Source organism: Pelobates fuscus, chromosome 7, assembly GCF_036172605.1.
Source record: "Pelobates fuscus isolate aPelFus1 chromosome 7, aPelFus1.pri, whole genome shotgun sequence".
Lineage (NCBI taxonomy): Eukaryota > Metazoa > Chordata > Amphibia > Anura > Pelobatidae > Pelobates > Pelobates fuscus.
In genome coordinates this window covers 202,192,380-202,214,794 of record NC_086323.1, presented here as the reverse complement: position 1 = coordinate 202,214,794, position 22,415 = coordinate 202,192,380, and the positions used below count along the sequence as shown (strand labels likewise).

Here is a 22,415-nt window from a genome sequence, read left to right as displayed (position 1 = left end):
GGACCCGGTCAGCAGGAACCCAACAACGTTCCTCGGGACCATAACCCTTCCAGTCAACGAGATAGGACAAGACACCTCTGGATAATTTGGAGTCCATGATAGAACGGACTTCGTATTCCTCTTGATCACCCACTACCAAGGGCGGAGGAGGAGTGGATACCTTTGTGTAGCGATTGCAAGTAAGGGGCTTGAGCAGAGACACATGGAAAGTATTCGCTATTCTCATATGAGCCGGTAGTGCCAAAGTATAGGTCACTGGATTAATACGTTGGGTAACTCGAAAGGGACCAATGTACCGAGGGGCAAATTTCATGGACGGGACCTTAAGCTCGATATGTCTTGTGGAGAGCCACACCCTGTCACCTGGAATATAGACAGGATTAGCGCCCCGTTTCTTGTCAGCTTGGACCTTCGCTCGTAATGAGGCTTTTTGCAGAGCTGAATGGACGGAATCCCAAGTATCATGAATCGAATCGAATCTAAACGGGTGTTCAAAGCGGGGATTTCTGTGTCTGAGAATGCAGAAGGAAAAACAGTGGGGCGATAACCCTGATTAACAAAGAATGGACTGTGATTAGAAGATTCATGAGTGGCGTTGTTTCTGGCGAACTCAGCCATGGGTAAGAGCTCGTACCAGTTAGATTGATTGGCATTTATAAAGCAACGTAAATAGGCTTCTAAAGACTGATTCGCCCTCTCTGCTGCTCCATTTGTTTGAGGGTGATATGCTGACGAAAAGGAGAGTTCGATGCCCAATTGTTTGCAAAAGGAACGCCAAAACCTAGAAATAAACTGGGTACCTCTGTCAGATACTATGCTTTTGGGTACACCGTGCAACCGAAAGATCTCTCTCAAGAATATTTGAACTAGATCTTGAGCAGATGGTAATTTTTTAAGTGGGACGAAATGTGCCATCTTCGTGAATCTATCAATGACCATAAGGACTGTATTAAACCCGTTTGAACTGGGTAGATCCACAAGGAAATCCATGGCCAAGTGGGTCCATGGAGCACTAGGTATGGGCAGTGGTTGTAATAGTCCAGGAGGTGACCTGGGAGGAACTTTAGAAACAGCACATATTTGACATGCCCCAACATAATCTTTGACATCGTTTCTAAGAGCAGGCCACCAAAATCTCCTGGAGATGGCAGAGAGAGTTTTATGGACTCCAGGATGGCCCGCTGTGAGGCTGTCATGGAACAAATCTAGTACCTTCTTTTGAAACTGAGGTGACACATACAGTTTGTCCGGAGGTTTTCCCACAGGTGCCTGAGTTTGATCTGCTATTATGGCACAGAAGAGTGGAGAAGACACTTCGGAAACTGTAGTGGCAATGAGGCATTCAGGAGGTACAATAGGATATATCACCTGTTCCGGAACTTCATCTGTCTCAAACTGCCGAGAAAGAGCATCTGCCTTGGTGTTTTTAGTACCAGGTCTGTATGTAATTACGAAATTGAATCGGGAGAGGAACAATGACCACCTAGCCTGACGAGAGGACAGTCTCTTAGCGTCCCCAATATAAGCCAAATTCTTATGATCAGTAAAGATCAAAAGTGGCTCTTTGGAACCTTCCAAGAGATGCCTCCATTCCTTAAGGGCAAGTACAATGGCCAAAAGTTCCCTATTCCCTATGTCGTAATTCCTCTCTGCAGGTGTGAGTTTGCGAGAGTAAAATCCACAGGGATGTAAAGGCGTATCAGGACTCTCTCTTTGAGACAGAATGGCTCCAACTCCTGTCTCTGATGCATCCACCTCTAGGATAAATGGTTTGGATGGATCAGGATGGGTCAGGACAGGTGCTGAGGAAAATAAAGATTTTAATCGTTCAAATGCCTCTCTTGCTTCTTTGGGCCAAGATATACAACTTGCTCCTTTTTTTGTTAAATTGGTTATAGGGGAAATCACGGAGGAAAATCCCCTTATGAATTTGCGGTAGTAATTCGCAAAACCTATAAAGCGTTGAGTAGCTTTAAGGCCCTTGGGTAATGGCCACTGTAAGACTGCCTCCAGTTTACGAGGATCCATTTGGAAACCAGACGGAGATATAACGTATCCAAGGAATTGTATCTCCGTTTGGTCAAACTGGCATTTCTCCAGTTTACAGTAAAGGCCGTTCTGTAACAGGGTTTTCAGTACAATTCTCACATGTTCGTGATGTGTCTCTAGGTCTGGGGAATAGATGAGAATGTCGTCCAAATACACTAGAACGAACATGTGAAGGTACTCTCTTAGGACATCGTTGATAAAATCCTGGAATACCGCTGGAGCGTTACATAATCCAAACGGCATAACCAGGTATTCGTAATGTCCCATTCTGGTGTTAAATGCGGTCTTCCATTCGTGACCGTCCTTAATTCTGACTAGATTGTAGGCACTACGGAGATCGAGCTTGGTAAAGACTAGAGCTCCCTTTAATCTGTCGAATAGCTCTGATATAAGGGGAATAGGGTAGGCATTTTTTATGGTAATCCTATTCAAACCCCTATAATCAATACAAGGGCGTAGGTCTCCTTCTTTTTTAGAGACAAAGAAGAATCCAGCCCCGGCTGGTGAGGAGGACCTACGGATATGACCCTTTCTGAGAGCATCCTTAATATATTCCTCCAAACAAAGATTTTCCTGGGGGGACAAGGCATAGACTCCTCCCTTGGGAGGCATAGTCCCTGGTAATAAGTTTATAGTACAGTCATAGGGTCTATGAGGAGGTAACCCTTCTGACTGGACCTTGTTAAATACCTCTTTCAAATCCATATACTGCTGAGGAATTTGTGTGGTCAAGGGAGGTGTAACAGGAACATTAATGGTGCCAATAGGTTGTGGGATTTGCTTAAAGCAAACACCTTTGCATCTCTCACCCCAACTCACAATCTCTCCTTCAATCCAATCCAAACGTGGATTGTGTTTCAGGAGCCAAGGGAAACCGAGTATTATCGGAACTGTAGGTGAAGATATGATTTGAAAGGTAATTTCTTCAGAGTGGAGAATACCCACTGAAACAGTGATTGGCAGAGTTTCGTGTGTGATGAAAGGCTGGGTAAGAGGCCTTCCATCAATGGCCTCGACTGCTATAGGTTTCTCTTTATGTCTTAAGGGCAGGAGATGTTTAGCAGAGAACTCTTTGTCTAGGAAATTCTCCGCTGCCCCAGAGTCAATCATAGCCTCACACTGAACAGTTGTGTTCTCGAAAGATAAGGTTACTTTGACCAGGAAACGGTTCTTAGTCAATTTAGGGGACATATACATCACACCTAAGGTCGGTCCCCGTACGTGCCTTAGGTGTGCAAGTTTTCCGGCCGAACCGGGCATGACGATCTTAGATGTCCCTTCTTGCCACAATACATACATAACCCCTCGTTACGTCTGTGTTGTCTCTCTGCCTCAGTGAGTTTAGCACTACCCAATTGCATGGGTTCAGGTTCTGGAAGAGGCGTTTGGCTACTCACCACTGGGTTAGAGAAACGAGGAGCTATGGACAAATTAGAACGTCTGTTACGTTGTTTGTTTTTCTCTCTCTCTCTGAGCCGGTTATCAATGTTTATCATGTAGGCAATAAACTCATTAAGACTAACCGGAAGGTCTCTAGCTGCAGTTTCATCTTGTATATTCTCAGCTAAACCTTCAGAGAAAGCAGCCACCAGACCGCTATTGGTCCAATCAACCTCAGACGCTAATGTCCTGAACTCTATTGCATAATCGGCTACAGAACGATTGCCTTGCCTGATTCTCATAAGGGCTTTGGCAGCGTTCTTCTCCCTGCCTTTAGGTTCAAATGTAGCCTTAAAGGCCGTAAGAAAGGTACTGTAATCACGGGCTATTGCGTCACCACTTTCCCATAAGGGGTTAGCCCAAGTCAAGGCTTTTCCAGTTAATTGGTTCATCAGATAGCCTATTTTAGATCTATCTGTTGGGAATGAACCTGGGGAGGCCTCAAAGTGGTATTCTATTTGGTTTAAAAAACCTCTAAATTCCTTAGAATCACCTCCATAACGAGGGGGCGGTGACAAAGTTATGGACGGTGGTTTATGTGGTACGGGAACCACTACAGGTGGCGGAACCACAGGTGGTACAGGAGGGACCTCTAAATAGGCAGTCCTCTGGAGCAAGGTCTGAAATGCCTGAGCAAATTGGTCTAACCTGTGGTCCATATCCTCCACCCTATTTTCACAGGCGATCATATGTTTGCATAGTTCTGCAGGATCCATGGCCATGTCGTAATGTCACGACTAGTAATGTGGTCCAGCACGCAGAATCTATGTAAACATATACATAAGTCAGAAAAGGAAAAATAACAGGACAGAGCGTAAACCGGACCTTAGAATGGCCGGACTAATACGCTAGAGACAGAGAATGGTCAAAGGGAAAGCCGAGGTCAAGGAAGCCAGAAAATACTCAATACCGATAAGACAAGCCAAGTCAGGGAAACCAGAGATCAGAATAACCAGGGAAACGCCAAGGATCAGGATACCAGGAAATCAGAAACACGAAACTAGCACTTTCAGGAAACCAGGAAACTGAAACCACGACAAGGCAAAGTACTAGGGTGAATTAGGGGTTTAAATACCCCTCTCTAAGCTATGATTGGTCAGAGGGCGACCTCTGACCCCAGAACGTACGTGTGCGTTGACGTCGTGACGTCACGCACACGTTAGTATAATTCTCGGGGGCGGGGCTATCCATAGACGCGACCACGTGGTCGGCGCCATATTGGATTCGGGCGTGATGCCCGGAAGAACTACACGCGCGGTTCCCGGCTCGCCGACGAGCAGGTAAGCTCGTGTAGTCGGAGCGGTCGTGCCGGTCGGGCACGACCGTGAGGCTCGGCGGGCCGGTGACCGCAACAGTTACCTGGTTTATGGAGGGTACTGGTGAGCAGGTCTCCGCTCCGCCACCGTTGCGCAGGGAGTTTCTCTTCCCTCTGTGGAGTGTTTGTGGGGTCTGGTGCGTCGCTGGCGGCAGCCATGGCAGTTGGAGAGTCCCCAAAAGATCAGTCGGGTCTTCCCCCACGGACAGCGACAGCACTGTGTCTCCATGCGGTACCACCAAGGTGCCCAAAGCGCCCCATCTGTATTTGACTCCACGGTCTCTGATGATCCTGGTGACCGGCATAAATCTGCGTCTTTCCAGCAGTACTGTGAATGGCAGGTCGTCGAAGATTCGAACTTGGCAGTTTTCCACAGTGATGAGAGGGGTGTTCCGTGAGGCAGTCAGCACTGCTGCTTTCACCGCCGCGCTCCCAGTGACTGCAATAACGTCCCTGGGGTCGTCCACCGGGGCTGTAGCGACCTTCCGAATACGGAATGCAGAGGCTATCGGTGACCGATTAAGGTCCCACCGTCTCCGGCACCCCCCTGATACGTATATTCTTCTTTCGGTGCCTGGTTTCCATGGCGGTGACGGTGCTGGTGAGTCGCTGGAGCTGCTGGGAGAGGTCTGCGATGGTCGCTCGGGTCTCCGTGAGGTTGGTGTCCCTTTCCACCTCTCGGACCTCCACCGCTCCTAAGCTTGACACTATGCCGCCCATTTCCCCTCGCACTCCGTCCAGGTCCTTCTTCCACACCCCCCGGAGCTCGAGCAGGAGCCTTTTAATGTCCCCTCCGACTCGCTGGAGTCTCGAGGCCTGTCCGGCGCCATTTTAGGTTGTGCTGGCCTCTGCGGCCTATCGAAGGACCGCCTGATGTCAGGTAGCGTGGAAGCCTCCGATGTTAGTAGTTTACGGTGTTTGCGCCCCATCTCTCTCTTGGGGGGTTCAAGGTCACTAGGGTTCCAGCTGTAGGGTTAGTTTTGCTGGTTTTCGTGGCTTTTTGGGTCGTTTTAAGGGTGTTTAGCAGGAGCTCCCTGCAAACACGTCTGCTTAGTTGCACGGCTGGCCACGCCCCCCGTCTTAACAATTTTTACCCTATGGCATAAAGTAAATACCTACACACGTCCTGAGAATTCTCTCTTTACATCCAGCGCACTCCTGATTCCCAGATAAACACAATATCACTGTTGTATTTAACCAATTTAACCTAAACACCCACCAAAACAAAATAAATTCCAAGTTACCAATTCCCCACCCTTCGATTTAAACATGTATAGATAACCCTAAGTGCCTACTTTCTCTTATCACTCTTCCGTTTTTGCACTGCAACCACTCATGCACTTTACAGAGACACAAATCAAGCACCTACTGGACAATGGGGTTCCCTTGTTGGAGCCCTGTCAGCACAGTTCTGTTTACACAAATACCCCCTGGTCCCTATGGGTCAATTCCCCCTTTCCCAGGCAAGCATACATACATACATACACACAACAATAGCACATAAGGTTTTCAATTGCAATACAATCATTAAAAATAAGAGAATAGTATGCACAAAATCATAGCATAGATACGTTAAAAAGACACAATAAAATAAAACACATTCAATAGCTAATCAAAGGTCAACATTTAAACACTGGTCTCCATCTGGTATTCTATCTGTGTTCCAATGTCCACCCCTGGTTTCTGCTATATCTGAAAAGGTAAGAAAACAGATCAAGATCACTTTTCTTAGTCACTTATAGCGTATGTGGCGGGACCGCTGCCTAACTATGAATTGCCTTGTTTTATATGTGTGGATGTGCCCTCCTAGAATGTATGTTTCCCCTTTTTAATCTTTCCTTTTCTGTAGTTTTGACCGTAAACCCTGTAAAATGCCTTTTGTCCACCCAGGGGCACTGCACCGGACCACCCCGGCACTCCAGTTAGAACGTTTACTTAGAATGTTCACACCTCACTAACGAGGTGTGAAACCCAAAGACCACAAGGGAACAAGGGGCGCATGCTTCCCCTGGGTGTCCGCCAGTTCGTATCACTGAACGCCCATCAAGGGGAGCATTCATCTCCCGAACTGTGGCGGACCACCCTGATACTCCAGTTAGAACGTTTAGTTAGAATGTTCACACCTCACTAACAAGGTGTGAAACTCGCAGACCGCGATGGAACGAGTGGCGCGTACTTCCCCTGGGTGGCCACCGGTTCGTATGACCTAATGCCCACCAGGGTGAGCCTTCGACTCCTGAACCGTCCTGCGTACACGGTCTTCGAGCGAGTGTGGGTATCCACTGGACAAGGGACGCGCGCCAGCAGGGAGCCCCTGGGGCTGTGATTTGGTCTCCCGGCCGCAGGGATCCCACTGGCTGCATGGAAGTCAGTGCTGACCAATGGGAGAGGGAGAGCCCATTCTTACTGGGTTTGCGCCATTCTCCTGGTTGGTCGGTGAGAGTAAAGCGCCAATTGGTCGCTGCATGGAGCGGACGACCAATCCAAGAAGGAGCGCTGGTTCAAACGGGGTTTTGCGCCCTTTCTTCTGATTGGGCGGAAAAACTCCTTCCTCCCCTGAATGCTGATTTGCGCGATTTGGTTCATGCCCTTTCAGATGATTGGTTGTTGCTTGGTTTAGGTGATGTCCTGTCTCACCTATTGAGGCTTGCCTTGACGTGGCTGGTGAGCTTATATATTCAAATGGCCATTGGAATAAGACTAAAGAGCCTCCATTTTGTTTAAATGCACATGGGGATTTAGGCCAGAGCGCAGGGAATGTGCTTTGTTTTTACTCCGTATTATTATACAGAGCGACATGTTTATTATCAACGTATAGATACTCAGTTTTATTATACAGAGCGACATGTTTATTATCAGGGTATAGATACTCAGTACTATTATACAGAGCGATATGTTTATTATCAGCGTATAGATACTCAGTATTATACAGAGCGACATGTTTATTATCAGTGTATAGATACTCAATATTATTATACAGAGCGACATGTTTATTATCAGCGTATAGATACTTAGTATTATTATACAGAGCGACATGTTTATTATCAGCGTATATATACTCCGTATTATTATACAGAGCGACATGTTTATTATCAGTGTATAGATACTCCGTGTTATTATACAGAGCGACATGTTTATTATCAGTGTATAGATACTCAGTATTATTATACAGTGTGACATGTTTATTATCAGCGTATAGATACTCAGTATTATTATACAGAGCGACATGTTTATTATCAGCGTATAGATACTTAGTATTATTATACAGAGCGACATGTTTATTATCAGCATATAGATACTCAGTATTATTATACAGAGCATCATATTTATTATCAGCGTATAGATACTCGGTATTATTATACAGAGCGACATGTTTATTATCAGTGTATAGATACTCAGTATTATTATACAGAGCGACATGTTTATTATCAGCATATAGATACTCAGTATTATTATACAGAGCGACATGTTTATTATCAGCATATAGATACTCAGTATTATTATACAGAGCGACATGTTTATTATCAGCGTATAGATACTCGGTATTATTATACAGAGCGACATGTTTATTATCAGCGTATAGATACTCAGTATTATTATAGAGAGCGACATGTTTATTATCAGCGTATAGATACTCAGTTTTATTATACAGAGCGACATGATTATTATCAGCGTATAGATACTCAGAATTATTATACAGAGCGACATGATTATTATCAGCGTATAGATACTCGGTATTATTATACAGAGCGACATGATTATTATCAGTGTATAGATACTCGGTATTATTATACAGAGCGACATGTTTATTATCAGTGTATAGATACTCAGTATTATTATACAGAGCGACATGTTTATTATCAGCGTATAGATACTCGGTATTATTATACAGAGTGACATGTTTATTATCAGTGTATAGATACTCAGTATTATTATACAGAGCGACATGTTTATTATCAGCGTATAGATACTCAGTATTATTATACAGAGCGTCATGTTTATTATCAGTGTATAGATACTCAGTATTATTATACAGAGCGACATGTTTATTATCAGTGTATAGATACTCAGTATTATTATACAGAGCCACATGTTTATTATCAGCGTATAGATACTCAGAATTATTATACAGAGCGACATGATTATTATCAGCGTATAGATACTCGGTATTATTATACAGAGCGACATGATTATTATCAGTGTATAGATACTCGGTATTATTATACAGAGCGACATGTTTATTATCAGTGTATAGATACTCAGTATTATTATACAGAGCGACATGTTTATTATCAGCGTATAGATACTCGGTATTATTATACAGAGTGACATGTTTATTATCAGTGTATAGATACTCAGTATTATTATACAGAGCGACATGTTTATTATCAGCGTATAGATACTCAGTATTATTATACAGAGCGTCATGTTTATTATCAGTGTATAGATACTCAGTATTATTATACAGAGCGACATGTTTATTATCAGCCTATAGATACTCGGTATTATTATACAGAGCGACATGTTTATTATCAGCGTATAGATACTCGGTATTATTATACAGAGCGACATGTTTATTATCAGTGTATAGATACTCGGTATTATTATACAGAGCGACAAAAAACTGAACGGCAAAAAATAAATTAAAAATGGGCCAGCGTGTGGTATCGTTTGAAACAGTCTCCAATGCAGAGTCCAGGCTGCCCAGGGCAATCAGGACAGTAATATACACTGTCTTTTCTCTGCCCCCTCTTAGAACAGACCCTGCATCTTTTTGGGGGATTCTGTTTTGCCGCAGTAGGGGGGATTTTAAAAATAAAATGTGTAGCCCCAACTCTGCTCTCTCCCATCACCGCCCGGGGAGCAGGTGCATCACGGTACAAAATCCCCGAAATGATCTGGAGCTGAAACTGTAAAATTCTCAGTTGCGTCCCAGGGTTTGCTTTTTTGAACAACAAGAAAGCGTTGTGGGTTGCAATCTGCATTAGGTAGATTGCAACCTTTTTGTACCAGGCCCTTGTCTTTCGTATAACTAGGTAGGGCTGCAGCAGCTGATCTGCCAGATCAACCCCACCCATATGACGGTTATAGGCCTTGATGCACACTGGCTTCCTCGTTCTCTCAGCTCTGCCACGTACAGGGACCTCCACAGTCCCCTCAGTGTGGATGGTGGTAAGAAGGTACACATCCTTCTTGTCTCTGTACTTAACTGCCAACAGCTCCTCTTGGCGCAGAGCTGAGGTCTCCCCCCTCCGTAGCCGGGTGCGTGCAAGTTGTCCTGGGAAACCTGTGCTGTTCTTTTTAATTGTGCCGCAAGCTACTGTATCAAAACAGTACAGTGGCTTGAACAAAGGAACACTTGTATAAAAATTGTCAGTATAAGTGGCACCCTTTGTTCATCAGGGGGAATATCTGGTACCAGACAATCTTGCCACTGGTTCCCAAATGTTCTGAGCAACCTGGAGGGTCAAGGTGGCTATCCTTTCCCTCGTACACCCGGAAGGCCTGAGTATACCCAGTCTCGCTATCACAGAGCTTATACATCTTTACACCATACCTAGAGCGCTTGGAAGGAACATACTGCTTGAATCCCAGCCTTCCCTTATACTTCATCAGGGATTCATCCACGCATATATTCCTTCCAGGTGTATAAGCCTCTGCAAACCTGGCAGCAAAGTGGGTAATCAGGGGGCGGATTTTATACAGCCTGTCAAACTGGGGATGCTCCCTAGGGGGACACAGGCTGTTGTCGCTGAAGTGCATGAAATGCAGAATCATTTCATACCTCTTCCTCGACATACATTGGGAGTAAATGGGGGTAGAGCAGATGGGGCTACTGCTCCAATAGGAGAGGATGGAGGGCTTCTTTATGATGCCCATCAGCATAGTCAATGCCCAGAATCTTTTAAATTCTGGCACCGATGGAGACCCATTGCTGCTTTGCCAGAAAATAGTCCGGCTTTGCAGCATGGCACTGATGGGCATATAAATCAGTTTGGGGCTAAATCCTGCGACATCCACATTGATGCCAGGATTTGCGGTCAAGGATTGGATATCTGGCCTCTGGTGATGAGGCGCTACCCACTCCTCAGCAGCACTGCCATCTGGAGGAGCACGTCTCGGGGTCAAAATCAGGGTTCGGAGTCAGACTCTAACGCAAGGCATACCCCTTCATCAGTGCTATAAAAGCTCTATGACATGATCACAATCACTTTAGTAATCTGTCGCAAAAGAAAAAACACTGAAAAAATTAACCCCTAAAAGAAATGCACAGACAGCAAAATAAGTGCTGCTGTGCAAGAGCATGTTATCTATACAGTGATCACTGGCAGGGTAGGGGTTAATAGCTCTGAAAATTGCTTTTTGTTCACACAAAAAAAATTAACCCCTAAAAAAGTGCTGCTGTGCAAGAGTCAGTCATTTACAGTATAGTGATCACTGGCAAGATAGGGGTTAATCGCTCTGAAAAGAACCTTTTGGGTCTCAAAATGTTACAAATCCCTGTTTATTATCAGCGTATAGATACTCAGTATTATTATACAGAGCAGCATGTTTATTATCAGCGTATAGATACTCAGTATTATTATATAGAGCAACATCTTTATTATCAGGGTATAGATACTCAGTATTATTATACAGAGCGACATGTTTATTATCAGCGTATAGATACTCTGTATTATTATACAGAGCGACATGTTTATTATCAGCGTATAGATACTCAGTATTATTATATAGAGCAACATCTTTATTATCAGGGTATAGATACTCAGTATTATTATACATAGCGACATGTTTATTATCAGCGTATAGATACTCTGTATCATTATACAGAGCGACATGTTTATTATCAGTGTATAGATACTCGGTATCATTATACAGAGCAACATGTTTATTATCACTGTATAGATACTCAGTATTATTATACAGAGCGACATGTTTATTAGCAGTGTATAGATACTTAGTATTATTATACAGAGCAACATCTTTATTATCAGGGTATAGATACTCAGTATTATTATACATAGCGACATGTTTATTATCAGCGTATAGATACTCTGTATCATTATACAGAGCGACATGTTTATTATCAGTGTATAGATACTCGGTATCATTATACAGAGCAACATGTTTATTATCACTGTATAGATACTCAGTATTATTATACAGAGCGACATGTTTATTAGCAGTGTATAGATACTTAGTATTATTATACAGAGCGACATGTTTATTATCAGTGTATAGATACTCGGTATTATTATACAGAGCGACATGTTTATTATCAGTGTATAGATACTCTGTATTATTATACAGAGCCACATGTTTATTATCAGGGTATAGATACTCAGTATTATTATACAGAGCGACATGTTTATTATCAGTGTATAGATACTCAGTATTATTATACAGAGCAACATGTTTATTATCAGGGTATAGATACTCAGTATTATTATACAGAGCGACATGTTTATTATCAGTGTATAGATACTCAGTATTATACAGAGCGACATGTTTATTATCAGTGTATAGACACTCCGTATTATTATACAGAGCAACATGTTTATTATCAGTGTATAGATACTCGGTATTATTATACAGAGCGACATGTTTATTATCAGCGTATAGATACTCGGTATTATTATACAGAGCGACATGTTTATTATCAGCGTATAGATACTCGGTATTATTATACAGAGCCACATGTTTATTATCAGTGTATAGATACTCAGTATTAGTATACTTAGCAACATGTTTATTATCAGTGTATAGATACTCAGTATTATTATACAGAGCAACATGTTTATTATCAGGGTATAGATACTCAGTATTATTATACAGAGCGACATGTTTATTATCAGTGTATAGATACTCAGTATTATTATACAGAGCGACATGTTTATTATCAGTGTATAGATACTCAGTATTATTATACAGAGCGACATGTTTATTATCAGCGTATAGATACTCAGTATTATACAGAGCGACATGTTTATTATCAGTGTATAGACACTCCGTATTATTATACAGAGCAACATGTTTATTATCAGTGTATAGATACTCGGTATTATTATACAGAGCGACATGTTTATTATCAGCGTATAGATACTCGGTATTATTATACAGAGCGACATGTTTATTATCAGCGTATAGATACTCAGTATTATTATACAGAGCGACATGTCTATTATCAGCGTATAGATACTCAGTATTATTATACAGAACGACATGTTTATTATTAGTGTATAGATACTCAGTATTATTATACAGAGCGACATGTTTATTATCAGTGTATAGATACTCAGTATTATTATACAGAGCAACATGTTTATTATCAGTGTATAGATACTCAGTATTATTATACAGAGCGACATGTTTATTATCAGTGTATAGATACTCGGTATTATTATACAGAGCGACATGTTTATTATCAGCGTATAGATACTCGGTATTATTATACAGAGCGACATGTTTATTATCAGCGTATAGATACTCGGTATTATTATACAGAGCGACATGTTTATTATCAGCGTATAGATACTCGGTATTATTATACAGAGCGACATGTTTATTATCAGCGTATAGATACTCGGTATTATTATACAGAGCGACATGTTTATTATCAGCGTATAGATACTCAGTATTATTATACAGAGCGACATGTCTATTATCAGCGTATAGATACTCAGTATTATTATACAGAACGACATGTTTATTATCAGCGTATAGATACTCAGTATTATTATACAGAGCGACATGTTTATTATCAGTGTATAGATACTCAGTATTATTATACAGAGCAACATGTTTATTATCAGTGTATAGATACTCAGTATTATTATACAGAGCAACATGTTTATTATCAGTGTATAGATACTCAGTATTAATATACAGAGCGACATGTTTATTATCAGTGTATAGATACTCAGTATTAATATACAGAGCGACATGTTTATTATCAGTGTATAGATACTCAGTATTAATATACAGAGCGACATGTTTATTATCAGCGTATAGATACTCAGTATTATTATACAGAGCGACATGTTTATTATCAGCGTATAGATACTCAGTATTATTATACAGAGCGACATGTTTATTATCAGTGTATAGATACTCAGTATTATTATACAGAGCAACATGTTTATTATCAGTGTATAGATACTCGGTATTATTATACAGAGCGACATGTTTATTATCAGTGTATAGATACTCAGTATTATTATACAGAGCGACATGTTTATTATCAGTGTATAGATACACAGTATTATTATACAGAGCGACATGTTTATTATCAGCATATAGATACTCAGTATTATTATACAGAGCGACATGTTTATTATCAGCATATAGACACTCAGTATTATTATACAGAGCGACATGTTTATTATCAGCGTATAGATACTCCGTATTATTATACAGAGCGACATGTTTATTATCAGTGTATAGATACTCAGTATTATTATACAGCGACATGTTTATTATCAGTGTATAGATACTCATTAATATTATACAGAGCGACATGTTTATTATCAGCGTATAGATACTCAGTATTATTATACAGAGCGACATGTTTATTATCAGCGTATAGATACTCAGTATTATTATACAGACTAGTGATTACATTATTATGTGGATACTGTGGTGTATACCAGCAGTCCCCTCTAGGGGAGCTTTGCATAATGCACAGTTTGTCCCTAACCAGCTCCTGTAGTAAGTGTGCAAGGCATGCTGGGATGGATACACCCCCTAGATTTGCTCTCTCTTCCCAGTGTGTGTATGGAGTTCGGCCATGTTGGGTGTATGTTACAGCAGGAATGTGTATATCAACAAAGGGATCGAACATAATATGTGACTTGTGATCAATAAATCCTGGCTGATTAACCCCTTAACCCCTTAAGACCGGAGGGCGTACTATTACGTCCTTTTAAAAGCGGCTCTAAACGCCGCCGGACGTCCTCCGGTTTTTAGTAACTTACCCGGTCGCCGGCGGTCCCACGCCGGCGATCGCGGTTCGGGGGACTCCCAGGGAGCCCCCCGCGGCACGTCCGCCCTCCAGGAGCCCTCCCGGCCATGTGAGAGTGAGGTCCTTGCGAGGACCTCACAATCACATGGCCGGTATAGCTGGCTCAGGCATTGCCAGCAGGGGGACCAACTGTAATGACAGTTGGTCCCCCTGCTGGCTGAAAATCAAATTAAAAGTAATTAAATAAGTGTAAAAATAAAAAATATATACTTAGATCATATATATATGTTATATATATATATGATCTAAGTATATATATACACATATACACCGTCTAGGTGTATTTTAATATTAATATATATATAATTATATATATATATATATATATATATATATATATTAATATCAAATTACACGTAGACTGATACTGATTAAATATATATATAATTATTGTTATATATATATTCATAAATAATATAAAAAAAATATGTAAATACGTAAAAAATTTAATAAAAAAAATAATTAAAAATAAAATATTAAAAAATATATAGATGTGTTTTATTTCGTTCTAACTGTATTCTGATATTAATATATATATATTTATATCAAAATACACTTATAACGAAATAATATATATATCTATATACATAAATATATACGTATATATCACTATATATATACCTATATATAAATAAAAATATTAAAAAAAAAAATATATATATATACGTATATATACACATATGTATATATATACATATATTAATTCTACACATATATTTATGTAATAATTTTACATAATTAGGTATCCTAATTAATTACAATTAGCGGGACCTGCCTGACCACCCATGCCGAAAGTATAGGGAATTTAATTTGCTAGCACTATATTTAACCCTATAACTTTCCAAGACACCATAAAACCTGTACATGGGGGGTACTGTTTTACTCGGGTGACTTCGCTGAACACAAATATTAGTGTTTCAAAACAGTAAAATGTATTACAACCATGATATCGCCAGTAAAAGTGACGTTTTTTGCATTTTTCACGCACAAACAGCACTTACAGGGACGATATTATTGCTGCAATACTTTTTACTGTTTTGAAACACAAATATTTGTGTTCAGCGAAGTCTCCTGAGTACAACAGTACCCCTCATGTACAGGTTTTATGGTGTTTTCAAAAATTACAGCGTCAAATATAAGGCTTGTGTTTAATTTTTTTCACATTAAAATTCGCCAGATTGCTTAAGTTGCCTTTATGACCCTATGGTAGCCCAAGAATGAAAATTACCCCTATGATGGCATACCATTTGCAATAGTAGACAACCAAAGGTATTGCAAATGGGGTATGTCCAGTCTTTTTTAGTAGCCACTTAGTCACAAACACTGGCCAAAATTGGCGTTTTTTGCATTTTCACACACAAACAAATACAAACGCTAACTTTGGCCAGTGTTTGTGACCAAATGGCTACTAAAAAAGACTGGACATCGCTTATTTGCAATACCTTGGGTCGTCTACTATTGCAAATGGTATGCCATTATGGGTGTAAATTTATTTCCTGGGCTACTATACAGTCTCAAAGGCAACGTAACCAATCTGGCGAATTTCAATTTCAAATGTAACACGCTATATTTGACCCTGTAACTTCCCAAAACACCATAAAACCTGTACATAGGGGGTACTGTTTTACACGTGAGACTTTGCTGAATACAAATATGTGTATTTTATTGCAGTAAAAGCAAACAGTATTATGACATTGACAGTTAAAATGTCATGAAGAACGAAAAAAATCAAAAAAAATCTTATTTTCTCCCATTTTTTTCATATTAAATTATGTTTCATAGCTAAATATTTGATATTAAATGAAAGCCCTGTTTCCCCTGAATAAAATGATATATAATAAGGGGGGGTGCATTTAATATGAAAGAGGTGAATTACGGTTGGACAGACATATAGCGCAAATGCCAGGTTTTGTTTACGTTTTGTTTCGTTCACAACTTGTACATTTGGCTGCGGTGTTAAGGGGTTAACACCGCAGCCAAATGTACAAGTTGTGAACGAAACAAAACGTAAACAAAACCTGGCATTTGCGCTATATGTCTGTCCAACCGTAATTCACCTCTTTCATATTAAATGCACCCCCCCTTATTATATATCATTTTATTCAGGGGAAACAGGGCTTTCATTTAATATCAAATATTTAGCTATGAAACATAATTTAATATGAAAAAAATGGGAGAAAATAAGATTTTTTTTGATTTTTTTCGTTCTTCATGACATTTTAACTGTCAATGTCATAATACTGTTTGCTTTTACTGCAATAAAATACACATATTTGTATTCAGCAAAGTCTCACGTGTAAAACAGTACCCCCTACGTACAGGTTTTATGGTGTTTTGGGAAGTTACAGGGTCAAATATAGCGTGTTACATTTGAAATTGAAATTCGCCAGATTGGTTACGTTGCCTTTGAGACTGTATAGTAGCCCAGGAAATAAATTTACACCCATAATGGCATACCATTTGCAATAGTAGACGACCCAAGGTATTGCAAATAAGCGATGTCCAGTCTTTTTTAGTAGCCATTTGGTCACAAACACTGGCCAAAGTTAGCGTTAGTATTTGTTTGTGTGTGAAAAATGCAAAAAACGCCAATTTTGTCCAGTGTTTGTGACTAAGTGGCTACTAAAAAAGACTGGACATACCCCATTTGCAATACCTTTGGTTGTCTACTATTGCAAATGGTATGCCATCATAGGGGTAATTTTCATTCTTGGGCTACCATAGGGTCATAAAGGCAACGTAAGCAATCTGGCGAATTTTAATGTGAAAAAAATTAAACACAAGCCTTATATTTGACGCTGTAATTTTTGAAAACACCATAAAACCTGTACATGAGGGGTACTGTTGTACTCAGGAGACTTCGCTGAACACAAATATTTGTGTTTCAAAACAGTAAAAAGTATTGCAGCAATAATATCGTCCCTGTAAGTGCTGTTTGTGCGTGAAAAATGCAAAAAACGTCACTTTTACTGGCGATATCATGGTTGTAATACATTTTACTGTTTTGAAACACTAATATTTGTGTTCAGCGAAGTCTCCCGAGTAAAACAGTACCCCCCATGTACAGGTTTTATGGTGTCTTGGAAAGTTATAGGGTTAAATATAGTGCTAGCAAATTAAATTCCCTATACTTTCGGCATGGGTGGTCAGGCAGGTCCCGCTAATTGTAATTAATTAGGATACCTAATTATGTAAAATTATTACATAAATATATGTGTAGAATTAATATATGTATATATATACATATGTGTATATATACGTATATATATATATTTTTTTTTTTATATTTTTATTTATATATAGGTATATATATAGTGATATATACGTATATATTTATGTATATAGATATATATATTATTTCGTTATAAGTGTATTTTGATATAAATATATATATATTAATATCAGAATACAGTTAGAACGAAATAAAACACATCTATATATTTTTTTATATTTTATTTTTAATTATTTTTTTTATTTAATTTTTTTACGTATTTACATATTAATTTTTTTTATATTATTTATAAATATATATATAACAATAATTATATATATATTTAATCAGTATCAGTCTACGTGTAATTTGATATTAATATATATATATAATTATATATATATTAATATTAAAATACACCTAGACGGTGTATGTGTATGTGTGTATATGTGTATATATATACTTAGATCATATATATATAATAAATATATATGATCTAAGTATATAATTTATTTATTTTTACACTGTTTTAAAACATTTTTATTTTATTTTCAGCCAGCAGGGGGACCAACTGTCATTACAGTTGGTCCCCCTGCTGGCAATGCAGCAGGCAGCTATACCGGCCATGTGATTGTGAGGTCCTCGCAAGGACCTCACTCTCACATGGCCGGGAGGGCTCCTGGAGGGCGGACGTGCCGCGGGGGGCTCCCTGGGAGTCCCCCGAACCGCGATCGCCGGCGTGGGACCGCCAGCGACCGGGTAAGTTACTAAAAACCGGAGGGCGTACTATTACGTCCGGCGGCGTTTAGAGCCGCTTTTAAAAGGACGTAATAGTACGCCCTCCGGTCTTAAGGGGTTAATAGACGGTATGTTATTGTAAGTCAGCTATCATCAAACATAACAGGTACTCGGTATCATTATACAGAGCGACATGTCTATTATCAGTGTATAGATACTCAGTATTATTATACAGAGCGACATGTTTATTATCAGCGTATAGATACTCAGTATTATTATACAGAGCGACATGTTTATTATCAGCGTATAGATACTCCGTATTATTATAGAGAGACACATGTTTATTATCAGCGTATAGATACTCAGTATTATTATACAGAGCGACATGTTTATTATCAGCGTATAGATACTCAGTATTATTATACAGAGCGACATGTTTATTATCAGCGTGTAGATACTCAGTATTATTATACAGAGCGACATGTTTATTATCAGTGTATAGATACTCAGTATTATTATACAGAGCGACATGTTTATTATCAGTGTATAGATACTCAGGATCATTATACAGAGCGTCATGTTTATTATCAGCCTATAGATACTCAGTATTATTATACAGAGCGACATGTTTATTATCAGCGCATAGATACTCGGTATTATTATACAGAGCTACATGTTTATTATCAGCGTATAGATACTAAGGATCATTATACAGAGCGTCATGTTTATTATCAGCCTATAGATACTCAGTATTATTATACAGAGCGACATGTTTATTATCAGTGTATAGATACTCAGTATTATTATACAGAGCGACATGTTTATTATCAGTGTATAGACACTCCGTATTATTATACAGAGCAACATGTTTATTATCAGTGTATAGATACTCGGTATTATTATACAGAGCGACATGTTTATTATCAGCGTATAGATACTCGGAATTATTATACAGAGCGACATGTTTATTATCAGTGTATAGATACTCGGTATTATTATACAGAGCGACATGTTTATTATCAGGGTATAGATACTCGGTATTATTATACAGAGCGACATGTTTATTATCAGCGTATAGATACTCGGTATTATTATACAGAGCGACATGTTTATTATCAGTGTATAGATACTCAGGATCATTATACAGAGCGTCATGTTTATTATCAGTGTATAGATACTCGGTATTATTATACAGAGCGACATGTTTATTATCAGTGTATAGATACTCAGTATTATTATACAGAGCGACATGTTTATTATCAGTGTATAGATACACAGTATTATTATACAGAGCGACATGTTTATTATCAGCATATAGATACTCAGTATTATTATACAGAGCGACATGTTTATTATCAGCATATAGACACTCAGTATTATTATACAGAGCGACATGTTTATTATCAGCGTATAGATACTCCGTATTATTATACAGAGCGACATGTTTATTATCAGTGTATAGATACTCAGTATTATTATACAGCGACATGTTTATTATCAGTGTATAGATACTAAGGATCATTATACAGAGCGTCATGTTTATTATCAGCCTATAGATACTCAGTATTATTATACAGAGCTACATGTTTATTATCAGCGTATAGATACTAAGGATCATTATACAGAGCGTCATGTTTATTATCAGCCTATAGATACTCAGTATTATTATACAGAGCGACATGTTTATTATCAGTGTATAGATACTCAGTATTATTATACAGAGCGACATGTTTATTATCAGTGTATAGATACTCAGTATTATTATACAGAGCGACATGTTTATTATCAGTGTATAGATACTCAGTATTATTATACAGAGCGACATGTTTATTATCAGTGTATAGATCAGTGATGGCGAACCTATGGCACGCGTGCCACAGGTGGCACGCCGGGCCCTTTCTGTGGGCACGCGGCCACAGGTCCGCCATCACTGCAGAGTAGGCACCTGCCTGCCCGAAACGGCAGGCGCCTACTCTGCTTCCGGTTCGGGAGGCAGGGGAAGGATCTGTGATGCTGATCCCTGTCCTCCCGCGCGATGCTGTGTGGAGCGTTGCCGAGCGTTACCATGGCAACGCTCCACACAGCATCGCGCGGGAAGACAGAGGGTTCAGCATCACAGATCCCTCCCCTGCCTCCCGAACCGGAAGCACTGCCTGCCACCACCGGACCACCAGGGATGGCTGTGTGTCCCCCCCCCCACTTCATTAAAGGTAAGAAGGAGGGAGGGGGGGATACTGACACACAGCACCCCTACCCCCCCAGAAGTACCCTTACCCCCCCCATCTCCCCAGCACCACCCCTAGCCCCCACAGCACCACCCCACCCCCCAGAAGTACCCTTACCCCCCACAGCACCCCCCCACCCCCCAGAAGTACCCTTACCCCCCACAGCACCCCCCCACCCCCCAGAAGTACCCTTACCCCCCACAGCACCCCCCCACCCCTCCAGAAGTACCCTTACCCCCCAGCACCACCCCTCCAGAAGTACCCTATCTCCCCAGCACCACCCCTACCCCCCACAGCACCCCCAGCAGCACCCTACCCCCCCAGAAGTACCCTTACCCCCCACAGCACCACCCCTATCTCCCCAGCACCACCCCTACCCCCCACAGCACCACCCCTACCCCCAACAGCACCACCCCACCCCCCCAGCAGTACCCCTACCATCCCAGCAGTACCCCTACCATCCCAGCAGTACCTCTCCTCCCCCACAACAGTACCCCTACCCCCCCAGCACCCCTACCCCCCCTCAGCAGTACCCCTACCCCCCCTCAGCAGTACCCCTACCCCCCCCCCCCCAGCAGTACCCCTACCCCCCCAGCAGTACTCCTACCCCCCCACACACAGTACCCCTACCCACACACAGCACCCCTACCCACACACAGCACCCCTATACCCCCCCAGCAGTACCCCTACCCCCCCACACAGTACCCCTACCCCCCCACACAGTACCCCTACCCCCCAGCAGTACCCCTACCCCCCACACACAGCACCCCTACCCACACACAGCACCCCTACCCCCCCACAGCACCCCTACCCCCTACAGCACCCCTACCCCCCACACACAGTATCCCTACCCCCCACAGCAGTACCCATACCCCGCCAGCAGTATCCCTACCCCCCAGCAGTACCCCTACCTCCCACACAGCACAGCACCCGTCTCACACACACATACAGCACCCCTACCCCACGCACAGCACCCGTCTCACACCCACACAGCACAGCACCCATCTCACACACACATATAGCACCCCTACCCCATGCACAGCACCCCCCTCACACACACACACAGCACCCCCCTCACACACACACACAGCACCCCCTCACACACACACACACACACAGCACCCCCCCACACACACACACAGCACCCCCCACACACACACACACACAGCACCCCCCCAAACACACACACACAGCACCCCCCCCAAACACACACACACAGCACCCCCCCAAACACACACACACAGCACCCCCCCAAACACACACACACAGCACCCCCCCAAACACACAGCACGCACAGCACCCGTCTCACACACACACACAGCACCCCCCTCACACACAACACCCCTCACACACACACACAACACCCCTCACACACACACACAACACCCCTCACACACACACACACTTACACAGCAC

General features: G+C 41.2%; 1 pseudogene; it reads left to right on the top strand.

Annotated features, from left to right (window-relative positions):
• Window positions 1-22,415, top strand: part of LOC134569297 (zinc finger protein 850-like) — a 55,561-nt pseudogene that overhangs the window by 9,393 nt on the left and 23,753 nt on the right.